The following is a 15,315-nucleotide window of genomic DNA, read 5'->3' on the forward strand; positions in this document are numbered from 1 at the left end:
AAATAAAAATTTAGCAAAGCATAATAATGGCTGTTGGATTAAAAATCATATTTACGATAACTTCTGCTGAGATTTAAGTTTAATTACAATTAGTTCAATTAAATAGTTATTTTCTTATCCTTGTATGTAATTGCACTTGTACATTTCTGTCACTATAGTTTTATAAATGAGCTTTCTATTTTTTTTTAATAATGAATTCTTATTGATTTATGAAAAACAAGATAGTTAGATCTTTAAATGTCAGCTCGTTAAGTTTATTTATAAATAGGTTGCAAATAGAATAGGAATAAATTCATTAATTTTTGTTTAATATTTCGCGTTGTTAAAAAAAATAAGAAACTAGTTAATAAGCGGAAATATTAATATAGTTATAATTGACTTGTTGAATTAAAATAACGCTCTCTTTAAAAGTATTAGGATTTAAACACAACACAATTTGAGAAATAAAATTTGGTTTTGTGACGTTTAAATATCTTAATATGAGATTATGTGAATAATTTTTTAAATATATTTTTTATTTTGGAAAAATAGAAACAAAGTTTCAACTATTTATATAATCCTGACTGTTTGAAGAATTAACAATAAACGAAACGTAGTACCATTTCTGTAGAAGTTAATATAAAACATGATCTGATAAATACATATTTAGATGTCTAATATTAACTAAGATTATATTCGTCTGTATGAATGTCCTGTTGATGGCAATTTGAGAAAATTAGAAAAGACAGAGACTATAAGGGGAATATAGTATTAAATCAGTTGTTAATGAATGCGGTTTGAACGATCTTTTTTAATGTACATTTCCATCATTTTGCAACGATGGTTTTTATAGCATTTTTATTACGAAATAAATTTTAAATGAAGCTTGAGGATGAAGATTATTTTATCAAATTCATCTCCATTTATTATATCAATATTTCTTTTACATTTTGAAATTTTTATTAAACTGGAAAGAGTCTTAAAATCTCGTTCTTTTTTAGCATTCATTACTTTCATCTTTTTTCTTCCATTGTGTATTATCGACAGCTGTCGCTGCTTCAGCAAATTTTATGAGATGGAAAAAGAGTGACGCAATATTTGTTTTGTGATAAATAGTATAAAAGTATCGATGATGAGAGATGCATTTGAAAGTATAAAGAAGTTTATTTAGAAATGGATTGAAATATCATTACCTGCTTTATAAAGGTATTCCAGAATGTATGAGATATTGAAAAATTAGATTTTTGTTATATCACTGTCATAAAGATTTTAAAAATGCTGACATTTCATGCTGCGTTACGGCATTGCCCAAAAAAATTATCTTTTGTCTGAAATTTATAGAGTTTTGAAAATTTTAGCTGAAACGTGATTCCTTACATTTTTTTATTTAATAAAATCTTTTAAAAATTGAGTCGAGAGAAGAAAAAGTTTACTGGAATAATTAGTTATGTTAATTGTTTTCATTTAATGTTTATAGTATACAAAGATACCTATTACATGGTTAATTTAATACTTTTCTTATGACTTTATGATATATATGAGTTGCAATAGTCAATGTGTTGCCGAAATTTTTTTTTACTGCTCAGGATTTTATTAAACAATCCGCAAACCAATTTTGAAGAAAAAGTCCTATAAATTATTTTTTTTAATTTACTCACCAATTAGATGATAAAAATTCGAATACATGCTTTCTTTTTCAAGATAGATAATGTCTCGGACATGATTTTGGCTATCGGATAAGTCATCCGTCTATGTTGAAGAAATTGTTTGTAATGCTTCTGTGTATTGAAACACTCCGTTATTTTTCTATATTCTGCTTTGTTCAGGTACACCAAAAGAATAGGTTAAATTATGATATTTTTGATGCGTTTCTTAATTTTTTCTAATCTCAGCTAAATGATAGTTTAATTAATGTCAAATAGATATTGTACTGAGCTAAATGATAATTTAGTTGATGTCAAATGAATAGTTTAAATTCATAAAATGCAACAACTAAAATATTCTATGGAATGAAAAAGTATTAAAGAATGTGAAGTAAAATTAACATTTTTCTTTTTTTCATATGGATACTTAATTTTATTTCTTTGGTCGAGGTTTTCTGATGTTAAATAGAGTTCATTTTGAAGATAAACGTTGCATCAAAAATGGATTTGGTATTTGATTCTGTATCATGATTCTGTTCATCGCATGAATTTTAAAATTCTCATAAAAATTCTGTCATCATGCGTGTTTTTTAAACCTTTACGAAGATTATTCAATATCCCAATTTTCTGCTTTTGTCTCTCTCTCTCTTTCTTTTTCTCTCTATTTTTGAACTTTAAAATAATCCTCTCCCCAAACAAAAGTCCAATCAATAACAATATTTCTTGACAGTTTTTTGACAGGAAAATGTTGTGTCCTTCTTTAAACAAAGGAAATATTAATGATAAATAAATAAGAAGGAAACATTGGAAGCATAATGTGTGTGATGCCAAGTTATGTATAAAAATTTAAATTTAGCAATAGGTTAAAAAAAATTCTCGCAAGTATTTTTCCAAAATATTGCAACTTATTGGAATTTAATGATTTGAATCCTTTATTCCTTTCATACACCATCAAAAGCTTTATCTTTATTTGAGATAAACTCTTGTCAGATTTAAATTAATTTATGAAATAGGAGTTGTGCTTTTGCAATAGATGTTCGATACTTATGTGAAACTTAATAACTTAAGCTTGTTTCTTCGGTTGCTTCTTATTTTAATTTATGCATTTGTTGTACCAATTATAATAACGCTCATTTTTCTATTTGAATGTCGTGACACTATTCATTTAAATAAAAATTCATTAAGTTAAGAAGCTGTCATACAAACTGATTGTTCAGTTAAAAATTGACATTAAAACGCGATAATCAGCTCTCTTATTTCAGTTTCTATAAAAACTGTTTTAATCTTGTTATTGTTATATTCTTTATGAATTGCATTGAGTGTGATGCTATAGTTTCGCTCTAAGATTGATTTGTATTGATTCTAATTATCGAGTAAAAGCGAAATTTGTTTATATGAAACTAACAAAAGAAATTATTGCCTGCTTCGGGTTTTACATCTATATGCTAAAGAGAATTAATTATATTCAACCTATCAGATGTGACTTGCGTGATTTTTAAAGAGTGTGGAGGGGGGACTTAATGAGCATGTTATCTGAATTTCCGGTTTTCATTGTTTTTTTTTATTTCCTTCTTTATCAGTTTTTAGGGTGCGTTAATGAAAAAATGTAATCTAATAAATAAAACTTCGAGAAGAGTGATATTATTTTTGGGGAATTTTTTTTTAAACTTTTTGTGTTTTTTGAAGATATAAAGCTGACCAAGCTCCTTTGATTATGATAATACTGTACCTTTCCAAAAGAATTAATCTAGATCCAAATAAAAATAATTTATTATTTGACCACTGCTATCTAGAACATTACCTCACATTAAAGGTCAAGGTAATAAATTGAAAGAACCGTGAAAAATGCAAGAAATATTGTAACGACAAAAGTTTACGTGTAAAATTTTCCCATCGATATTTTGGGACAAAAGGGTGCTAATTATGATTTATCGAATATGATCACATCTCGCTTAACGCTGTGTATTTATAAAAAGTGCTAAAAAAATCAGAAAAATTAGTTTAGGGTTTTGACAGAGATTAACTTTTAGGTCATCATTTACATTTCAGAAAGGAACAAGGAAAACCACTTTTTCAAACACTTCAGTCACTTTCTCTCTTTCTTACCTAAAGTTCTGGGCCTATTATATCATAATTAAGCTCTATGAGTAATTCTGTTGTATGTGCATGCTATTAAAAGAAATATATCTAATTTTGTATCAAGTATTATTAAGTAACTTTTATTTTTGTTACGCTGAATTAATTATAGTGTATTCTCTTGAACAACTGCATCCTTTATTAAATTCATACTTCATAAATTCATGCCAGAAAAGATTTTTTTCACAACTTTGGTGCTTTATTTTATTTTTGGTTGCAAGTTGTTCAAATAATGAACGATTTTTTTCAGTCAAGTTTAAAGAAACTATTTTACCGTCCTACGCATTCGTAAAGTGTGTTTACCTTTGAATCCCACCCCTTAACGATCTGGTGCGGTATCAGGAGTTGTGATGCAGGAGCATCCTGTCTGCTGTCAAAAAGTTGTTTCAAAAATGATTTAAGGTCTTTCAGCATACTTATTCAATGCATTCTGTTTATTCAGCCCCATAAAAACAGTAATCCACGCTTCTCTTTATGTTTTCGTACTCCAAATCTATTATTCTTTCCGGCTGTTTCTCGAATCATTTTGTTTTTCTTTGAAAGGGCTTTACGCATAATCATCCAAGACATCCGGATCAAAGAGCTTACATCTTTTTTCTGACCTTCTAAACATCTCAATCGGGGAATGCATCATATATCTTGCTCTTTTAACTTATTTCATTTAGATGTAAAAAATGTCACTTAAACCTCGAGTGCACGGTTAAGAATCATTCATTGCCCGAAAATGCCATGTAAATTTGAAATTGTGTGGGTTGCACAGCATTTCATTTTGATTATAGATAGGTAATAAATTGGTCAAATTGTGATAGTTATATTTTTGCATTAAAAATACTTTAAAGTTAGTATTCAGTCGTTTAAACAGAATTGCTTGAAAAGTATTATTCAACTTTTTATTTTTATAATTACATTCTTACATTTGAAAAATATTCAGCGAAAATAAATGTCTTCTTTCTGCCTAACTTTTTCTGAAATATTGAAATATAAATTAGAAATATTTTTACATAATCTTCAGATTTCAAGAATTTTGTTTAGAATATTTTTTTAATGTAAAAATTCATTACTTAGAACTATTTTTATTCTCTTCTCAGTTTACCACTAAATATTTATTTTTCATTAAAAAGTTCTTTATTACTATGCTTGTCAAGTAATAAAACTTTGAATGACAGGATTACTCTATTAGTAAAAAAAATAATTATTATAAAGTGAATTTATAGCTTTTTTATCATCATTTACAGGATTTTGAGAAAATATTTATAAAAAGGATCATTTTTTCTAAATTTCTGAAAATTAGGATTAATTTCATTAAAAGCTTTAAAGAGCTCTTTTCATTTGTATGAATAAAGAAGCACTTCTACTTTTATAAATTAAAGAATATAATTTTACAGTAGAAATAATGACGTCTTATCCGCGATATATAAAATGCGTGTTACGTATTAATTTTCTTTTTCGTTGCAGAATTAAATGGTATTATAATATTAATGTATTGCTGTGCTTTTTTTTTACTATATTTGAAAAGAAAAGATTTTGCCAAAATTTACTTTTAAGATATTTTACTATATCGTATCTCTACTATACAAAAAAAGGATTAAGACTTTAAAAAATCATTTTAACCATTGATCTGAAATGAAATACATTTTATATTTTCTAAGTGAGACTTTTCATGCTTCTTATTTTGCTAATTTTCATTACAATACGATAGAGACGGTCTTCGTAATGCTGCTAATTTAATCAATTGATAGATATCGATTGTAATATATTCATTAAAACTGTATATCAGTCGATATAAAATAATCAATATTTTTGGATAATTTTGTCAATTCTTTCATGTCATTCCTTGACTATAGTTTTAAAATGAATTAGATAATTGATATTGAAATTTTTTTTACAGGTTTCCGAATTTGTTGAAATGAAAATTTTGTCAAATAGAAGTTCAGAAATTTATAATGACGTTCCAGCGTTTCAGGTAAGTTTTTATTTTTTAAAAAAATTATCTTTAAGTAATAAGTTCTAGAATTTAACTTTTATAAGTTACTCATGAAATGAAAACAATTAATTTCAATGAAAACAATGTTAAAGCAAGTTTTGCATCATACAAATGAAATATTTTATCATTACTATGGTTACGAACGAATTATAACAGCGTATAAAAAAGAATCGTATAAACGACGTTTTACCATTTATATAATTTATTAGATTTACCATTTATATTTTTTCGCTCTTTTTAAGAACAAATTCGTTATTTTTTTTAATTTATAAATTCAAACTCAAAATCACTTTTACTGTAGTTCCTTAGTTTTGATAGGTTTTAATTGTTCCCACATCTCTCAATTGGGTCTGTTGCTGTAACTTTAACTATTTAATATTGCACTATCGTATCATGTGATTGTCACTTCCCTCCTCCCCACCCAAATTCCAAGCCTGCATTTTTACAGAAAAGTCCCGTCTCGCAAGTACAAAAGGTAAGAATACGTTTCTACGATTTGTTTCTATCTTTGGCATCGGTGCTGTTATTACTTTGTACTCTGATTCCTTATCATGGTGCAATAAAATATTATAAAAATCATCGTAAAATGGAATGTTAGTTGAAATGTTCTAAGAAAGAAAACGAATACAAAGCAATTGAAAATTGTTTCATGAAAAGCCAGTCCTTACCGTAAATCCTTTCTAAACAAGAATTTTAAATATTTTAAGTTTCGAAAATATAAAAGCCTTCTTTAGGCCGAACACCTCTCATTTCTGTAATTTTTATATATTCTTTTTATTCATTTGACAGGCAATTCTGTTGCGCGAAACATCACCCAAATTATTTTCTTCTTACCGTATTTCTTCTCTAAAAAGTTTTTGCATTGATCTTGCACGAGTTTTACTCTCTCATTTCTTGATTATGAAATAATGAATGGTTATAAAATTATTCGATATTGTATCCTATTTTGCAGCTGTTTTACAAATTAAGCTCATAAATAGATATTTCTCGAAAGGTTTGAAGATCTTCTCCAGAAACGGATTTCGGTCCCTGCCGCTCCAAGAATATTCTCTGAATAGTTAAAATAAAACATTTAGATTTTACGATCTGAAGGTCAAATATCGATGGTGCAAAGGCGGGGCGTTTTGCATTGCCCTTATATGAATTTCTCTCTCGTTTCCTAGAACAGATGAATATGCATTCAACGACTGCCCAGTTTCGCAGCATCCGCTTTACAGATTAAGTTTATAAATAGATATTTCTCGAAAGGTTTGAAGATCTTCTGCAGAAACAGATTTTGGTCTCTGTGGCTCCAAGAATATTCTTTGAATAGTTAAAACAAAAGATTTAGAATATTTTTCGATCTGAAGGTCAAGTATGGGTGTTGCGAAGGCGGGAGTAGGTCTGCGCGCCGTGCCATGTCTGGCAGTGAAACAAACTTATTGACAGAGACTTAAGGCTAAGAGAGATCGATAGAGCTGTCTCGACGTCAATTCGATCGAGGATTTCACTGCCAATGTTTTGACATCGCTGAAGGCTAGACACATTAATACACAACCGAAATTAAAGTAAACAAGAGAAATTAAACTTTATACAATTTGTTATTTAAAAACAAGACACAATAATTGAAACAAAGCATCATTTCCAATAATGGAATGTTTCCTATATTTTGACCATCGTTACTGAAATAAATATGCTTAAAAGAGAATCATAAATAAAGGCAAATTATGTTTATGTGAATATTATGATTTAACAAAAAAGTAACTATGACCTTTATTATTGATTTTTTTAATACTTCTCATAAAGTGCCATAATTTTTTAAACATAATGTTATTTTTTACAATATGTACATGAGTATTTAAAGTATATCTGTAATCCATATATGAAATACTTTTCGGATTTCGAATATATTGCTATTAAGAATTAGCAACACTTTAAAATAAATTTAAAATCAGGCTGCCAAACGAATTCACTTCGTGCTGTTTTAGTTCCATTTAACTTTCAATATGAAACAAAACAGTTTGCAATATTTACTAAAGTTATTTAGGCTTCAAGGTGATCATAAAAAAAGGAATAAATTTCGTTACTTCACAAAATTCATATTTTTTAGAGGGCTTCTTTCTATATACCTTTGTAACATGGACTGTATAGATTAATGCATTATATGGCATTTTTTTCTAATCAGTTCTACAGCGAAAATAAGGATTTGAAACAAGTGCTGCTTTTATTGTTCCCCCGATATGCAATCTTTCTCCATTTTTCTGTCGATCGATACGAAGTCTATTGAAAAGAATAGATCTCCGTCTGCACTTGAAGTTACTTTAACTTTTCTCCATGCGATGTCGCTTTCTACAAAACCGGAATAGATCAGTTCTGCAGAGGTTTTTCCTCCAGGGACTAGACGTCATGCGTCGGAACGGTCTGCGTCACGTACCTCAACTACAAAGATCTCGAAGAATGCTTTCTATGCAAAGCTTTCGAAGAATCTGTTTCTCTGAACAGGTTGTACGTCTTGGCACCCGGCATTAAAATGGAGAAAAAAAGTTAATCGATGGCGAAACGATTTTTGGTTCTCGGTAAATTACTCTTAAAGAGCGATGTGGATGCAGGTAACAACGTCCAACATTGAAGAAAGTCTACATATATTTTATATGTGCCTGAAAACTTTATCGTAATTCTTTAAAACTTCATTAAAATGGGTGTGATGTAACGAAACGCAACTAAGTGTTTCACTTTTAGTTCATAACACTTTATGGAATCTTCACTTCATTGAACAAAAAACTGTTTTTAAAATAACTTTATGCCAAAGAGACAGCACTTCATTCGAAATAAGCAACGATACTTTTCTTTATATTTCGGATTCAGTATCTGGTACTTAATACGATCTCATATTTGAATCTGATTTCTAAATAGAATGAGCTATCTAATATTGAACAATTGGAAAACACATTTTTTTGACCACACTTAATTGTAATCTAGTTGAAACTGATTTTTTTTAGAGTACCGATAAAAGCGTATTTTTTAAAAATATTTTTAAAAAAGTATATTATAACAAGTACATTATATTACATACTTGTTATAATATACTTTATATTATAACAATTGTTATAGTATATTATAATTCTTATAATAATTTCTATTCTTTCTTGGTTTACTATCTTGTATAATTTTCTACATGTTAACGTTTAATAAATTTAATTATTATAAACTTAATTAGCTTTATCTCAAATTCACTACCTGTTGATGTCACTTATATAATATCATGAAGTCGACTGATTAAGTTTGAAATATATTGAAATAATTTATTATTGTAGAAAATACACTACTACTGTGCAATATTTCAAAACTCTTCGGTTTAAGAAAGGAAATGAAGTACCAAAAAAGATTTTATCTTTACAAATATGAAATAAACCATGAAAATTTGTAAAAGTGTGGTTTGCAAAACGCGTCTTTTAAAAGACCACTTCTGTTAAAGGATTTTTTGTAAAAAAAAAAATTGAATAATATACTTGTATGGGTTCGGTTGTTTAATATCCATTTATATTTATTTGAAATCTAATGTGAGAGACTGGACGTTTTCTGCTGATCTGGATTGAACACTTTTATCTTCAAAGATTTTATTTAAGCCAATACATCAAAAGAACACCAAGTCAAAGAAACTAATGTCGAAATTTTACAGTAGATTCGAATCGTAATTGAATACAATTTCTTTTTGCTGTCCTTGCATTAACTTCATTTTTTCCCATTCTTTTTCATTGCTCATTTTTATACCATTCTGATAAAATTTAAAAAGTCATTATTCTGAGGCTTGTGCGTTTAATGAAGAATATTGATTTATTGTTAAAATTAAAGTTTCCATCAAGGATTTATATTCATGTGCAAAGTACATTTGAAAATGCGTGGTTAATATTATTAAAATGAATCATGCGCCTCTGAGTGATTTTAAAAAAGCTGTGTTTCTATGTTCGTACAAAGTCGCGAATCTCTAATTATTTTTGTGTTCTTGGCTCATAAGTCATTCAGAAGAATTGAAATAGCATTCTTTGTGACGGCCAATGGCTTCTGATTAATGTTTGTAAATTGTTCCTATAATAAAAAATAATTGTTTTCCGTCGACCTCTATTCCCACTTTTGTATTCCAAAAAGAAGACTTAATTTTCAATCAATAATTATATTTCTTTTTGACATATTTCCGCAAAAACGCAAATTTCATTTGTTTTCGCTATCGAATTTTATTAATATTGCTGTTGATTAATTTTTATGTAGTAATATTTTAATATCTCAGGCTTATTTTGTATAAATTTGTTTGTTTTATTGTCAAATTAGCTATTTTTATTTTATTTTTCGATGTTTGCAGAATTCATTATTCATTATTTTATGAAATTCCACTTTTTATTTTGTTTCATGCCTGTGTCATGTCTGAATCTAGTGTGGGAAACTTCTTTTATGAATGAAATATAACCATGATTTATTATATTTTTTATTAAAATATTTTGTATGGTTTGAAACTATTTCATCCTGTTCCAAATAAGCTTGCTGTCTACCTTTCGAAGACCGCCCTCTTGGAGCGTTTCATGATATCATGCGATGTGAACCAAATTTAAGAGCAGCTGGCTTATTCAATATGCAGACAGTGAAAAAAATAACAGTTAGTAAATCGTGTAGTTCGTTTCACGGGAAGCCCACTCAACCGTGAACGGAGGACATAAGCCAGTCTGGTGACGATATCAATCTCAAATGGGAACTGCCTCTGTCTGGGGCTAACGGAAAAACACCTTTTTACTTGCCGTGGCCATGCATTTTGTTGTCTGTTGCCTGTACAAGGTCGTCTATGCATCAACCGCCACTGGAACAATCCCAATGACACAAAAAAGTGGCTAGGTCCTGTTTCGAAGCTTTGGTCATTGATGGGCGTTTTGTGGAAATTAATCTTAATGAGAGCCGGAATATGTGCGTTCGCTGAAGAGGTTGAAGCTGTTTGCAGACACAATGGAGCAGACAAGGCAACGATCTGAACGACGGATGTTAATTATTTCTTGCTATATCTTACTGCACTTCTGCACCTCACAGAATTTGTGGGAACATTTACTGTGAAAACTTAAAAAAAATAATACATCGAATTTTTTTATTCGCCAATTTCTTACAAAATCTTTTCAAATCGTATTGCATGAACTGTTTTTAATTGCTTGGAATCTCAGCGTGTTATATGCCTTGTTGGTGAAATTAAACGAATTTGCGCTCATATTTTTACAATCCTATTTTATAATTTGTTCACCTACGACTTCATGATATTTTCACACATAAATCGAACCTATGCATGATTTGGAGATAAATCTAAGACATCTTCACCTCTCTTTAAACGATTTTTGTTTAATTATTTCCAAAATTTTAAGTGAGGAACAGAGACAAGGAAACAAGCCGCCTATTTAATATGCTGATCAGTTTTTATCTGCTTCGGACCATACAGCTTGCTAATCCACATTCATTGCTGTAAAATATCTTTATTATAGTTTCGAATACTTTTTTACAAGATAATTTTCCGCTGCAATAGTTTTCTTTTGATCGATTTTACTATCAGTATTTCGTATCTACTGTTTGATTAATTAACTTTCGAATTTTTCTTTGAAAATAGTAAGATTTTTACTGTAGAAATGTCTTAATTATGGAATTGTTTTTATACAATTTTAGAACAAATAACAATGAATACATAATACATACTTTGCTTAACTGAATAAATGAAATTTTAAAACTAATTTTTGTAAGGATTTTAGGAATAATGAAAGTTCTTACTGAAAATCTTATTATATTTATTTGTCAACTAATTAATATTCTTGATTTTGAAATATCTGATAAAGAAAGATTGCATTTTTTCGAGCTCATTAATTTTAATTAGTATATATATGTATTTCATGATTTAGAATATTTTGAATGATTTCTCAAAGTAAGGTGTATTTTTATGCTTATTATATTTCTTTTTAAAAATTTTGATTGTTGTCATCTAGTTAAGGTCTTCATTGCAATCATAATTTTCCTATTTAATGTCCATATTTCTCTGTTTGCATTTCTTGTTTTGTCTAATAAAATTCCATTTTATTATAAACTTAATTTCTTTATATAGTGTTCTTTACCTATCATTTCATTTCATATTATTTGAGGCATTGGTAAAAACTTTAATCGAGTGAATAATTGTCGACCATTAGATAAGAAATCTTCTAAAAAATGGATTAGAAAAATCTTGCCTGCTTTTTTTATAAAAGGTTTGAGGTCTAACTTTTTTATTTAAAACTTTTAAATTAAGAACAGGTTTGTGTCAAACATATGGTAATATATATTCAGATATGTCTGCTGTTTACGTTTTATTTTTGTTACCCCTTACATGTTTTTTTAAAATATATATAGTGCGTGCTTATGGGTGAATTTCTTTAATTATTTCACCAGGTACGAAAATCTGTCCTCTTATTTGCGATCTTACTGATTTTCTTCATATCCGTTTCCATTTTGAAATCATGTTCCTGAAAGAAGCGATTGTTTGAGGTAATAATTCTTTTTGATTAATTTTGGATTAAATTAAGATTTCTCAGTTCAATATAAGGTTGATAAGTGTCTCCAGACGACCATTCTCGGAGACCGCTTCAGACTTGTAGTCCAGCTGAAGAAGTCAATAGAAGATAATGATTTTTGAGTGCCTTCTTCATCCTTAGTAAATGTCGAAGAGACAAGATTAGAAGACCATAGGTTGGTGAAGTGCCGAGCTGCTCTCACGTGCTGCATCAGGTGCTTGTGACTGCGCTTCTCGAGAGTCAGGTACCTGAAGTAGCGCGCGGAGAGCCTGCGGCCTATCATCGCCATCCCCCTGAAGTGTGTCCTCTGCCATCCATTCTTCTGAACTCTCCTAGTTAAGTAAGTATTTTCAAAGAATCTTACATATCCTTAGTCTACTTCATTTAAGTTGTTTCTCAAAGTGTGAGTTAATATGGCTCGAGTGTTCAATCGAATGCTGTTACCCATTTCATTTTTTTTAAACAAGACTTTAAATATCTTTCATCATACTATCTTTTTTTTAAACTCTTTTATTGTTATGAACTAATGCTATTTTGGAATGGCGATATTATTCTAACAAATTTCAAATAAGTGTATATTTTCTAAAAATCGTAAATTAATCGTAACTAAGAAATCTAAAAATCGTAAAAATTTGGAACCGGATGCTTAAGAGAGTTATTATTGTTTTATGGAAAAGTATTAAATATAATGTAATGTAATTTATACCAGACCACTATCAACCTGAGTATAAAAAAACTATTTTTTTAAAATGTTGGGAATTTGTTGAAATCATCATTAGATTATACTATTTTAAAACAAGAGTCTTAACTTTGTATTCTTTTAAAACAGCATGCAAGTTAAGTTTGCATGTTTGTGGAGCTTTTCAATGTAAAAAATAATTTTTTAAAAAAGTTCAAACTTTTTATTTTTATTAATAAAAATTTAATCAAGAATTATTTCAGATGAAATACACATTTTCTGTTTATTGCTTTATGAATCATTATTTAATATTTCCCCCTTTTTTTATTTTGATTGATTTTTTTTAATTTGTATTGTTTCCTGTTTACCCGAACAGTTTTTGTTCCACCGTTTAGATATAATAAAAATAATTGTTCTGAATTCTCCACCTAAACGAACGATACTTGAATATTATTTTTTCTTTTTCTAATCGAATAAATTGAATAGAAACTTATTTCGTTGTTCGTTCGTTAGAATAATACCGTCAATTTTTTAACGAGTGTATTATTTAAAATGCCAATTAAAAAAACCCATTACTTTTCTGCTATTAAAAGGTAAGGTGAGGTAGTTGTTCTTACAGAAACTTATCCAGTGGGACTTGAATGGATTTTCCGCAGCTCTGCAGAAACTGTCACCGGTTGATTGTACTTCATTAGGTGCTCTGGTTAAGGCGATTTCCAGGCATCTAAGGGAGTGCAAATGATAGGTGGCTGACATCACAGCACTCCGTTGCCATTAAAAAAGCGTCGCCGAAGTTTCATTTTCTGCAACCATTCAAATGGACTGCCGATTATTCATTGAACTTTTAAAACAAATAGTAAAGAATTGACAATATTGCAAACGAACGGTTTGCAATACCCTTTCATCCTAAATGGTTGGATTCCATGTCCTGAGGTATGTCGCCCAAATTTTGAATCATATTCTAATATAGAATTATATAATAATCCTACTGATATTCACTAAACATTGCGAAATAGATACTAAAGAATTGTTGACATCTTTGCATATCAACAGTTTGCATTATCTTTTCATACTAAATGGTTGGATTCCATATCCTGAGGTGTGTCACTGAAATTTTGAATTATACTCTAATTTAATATAGATTTATATAATCCAATATTCACTGAACATTTCTGAATAGATTCTAAAGGATTGTTGACATTTTTGCATGCCACCGATTTGCAATACCTTTTCATCCTAAGTGGTTGGATTCCATATGCTGAGGTATGTTGCTCAAGTTTTGAATCACATTCTAATTTAATATATTGTTTGTTATATATCCATCACTTCGATATTCACTGAATATTGTAAGATAAGTATCAAAGAATTGTTCCCACTTTGCACATAAAGATCATCACGATTTGCATTGCCATTTCATGGAAATATTTGTACTCCATATTTTAAGGTATGTTGTTCAAATTTTGATTCATATTCTAGTTCAATATAGATAGATATGTTCTTCACTCCTGTGCACTGAACCTAGTGAGAAAATTGCTAGAGAAACGACTCCTTTGCAAATCAACAGATTACAATACGTTTTCGTCCTAAATGGTTGAATTCCATGTACTAAGGTATGTATTTTGAATCATATTATAATTTAATATTAATTTATATATTCTTCTGTTTGAGATTCAAAAAAGTAAGTACTCTGCACAGAAAGTTGTTTATTAATACCTTGTTTAGTTTATATGGAGCTTTAGAACACTTTCTGCAATATTTTTCGGAAACATTTATATTAAAATATAGCTCACTGCTGTATTTCTCGAGTTCTGAATAGCATCACTGTTTCCATTTGATACCCAATGTAATACACATTTATTATTCTGATAATGTTTTTAATGATGAAAGTCATAAATAAATGATAAATGATGAAAATCAAGACTAAATATATATAAATATGTTTCTAACAGCTGAGAGTTAGTATCACAAAGACAGTCCGATTTCAATAACTTTTTTTATTAATCACTGATAATGAATCGAAATCAAAACGTTCATTATTATAGTCAAAAATTATTGTTTTTGTGTTAAATTTATTTTTAAAAATCGATTTCGATGGCACGAAGACGATTTTATTTCAAAAACTTTCGATATCAATCATGAATGACGAATTTGAAATCAAAACGTTCATCATTGAAGTCAAGAGCTAATGTTTTCTGTTAAATTTATTTTTAAAAGTCAGTTTCGAGGGCCCGAAAACGGTTTTATTTCAGTAACTCTCGGTAGCAATTATTGATGACGAATTTGAAATCCAAACGTTCATCATTGAAGTCAAGTTCCTTCTGTTAAATTTATATTTAATAATAGATTTCTAAAGAT

At 28.7% G+C, this 15,315-nt stretch overlaps 1 long non-coding RNA gene across 2 annotated transcripts in view; it reads left to right on the plus strand.

Moving 5' to 3' along the window:
- LOC129963512 (uncharacterized) overlaps nt 1-15,315 on the plus strand; it is a 154,261-nt gene that overhangs the window by 98,171 nt on the left and 40,775 nt on the right. Inside the window, exons 2-3 of one of the 2 annotated variants that reach the window (XR_008783983.1) lie at nt 5,647-5,721; nt 12,160-12,255. This is a non-coding gene — a long non-coding RNA (uncharacterized LOC129963512). The remainder of the gene's footprint in view (nt 1-5,646; nt 5,722-12,159; nt 12,256-15,315) is intronic. The other variant, XR_008783984.1, reaches the window with a different exon arrangement.

Source organism: Argiope bruennichi, chromosome 3 (assembly GCF_947563725.1).
Source record: "Argiope bruennichi chromosome 3, qqArgBrue1.1, whole genome shotgun sequence".
Classification (NCBI taxonomy): domain Eukaryota; kingdom Metazoa; phylum Arthropoda; class Arachnida; order Araneae; family Araneidae; genus Argiope; species Argiope bruennichi.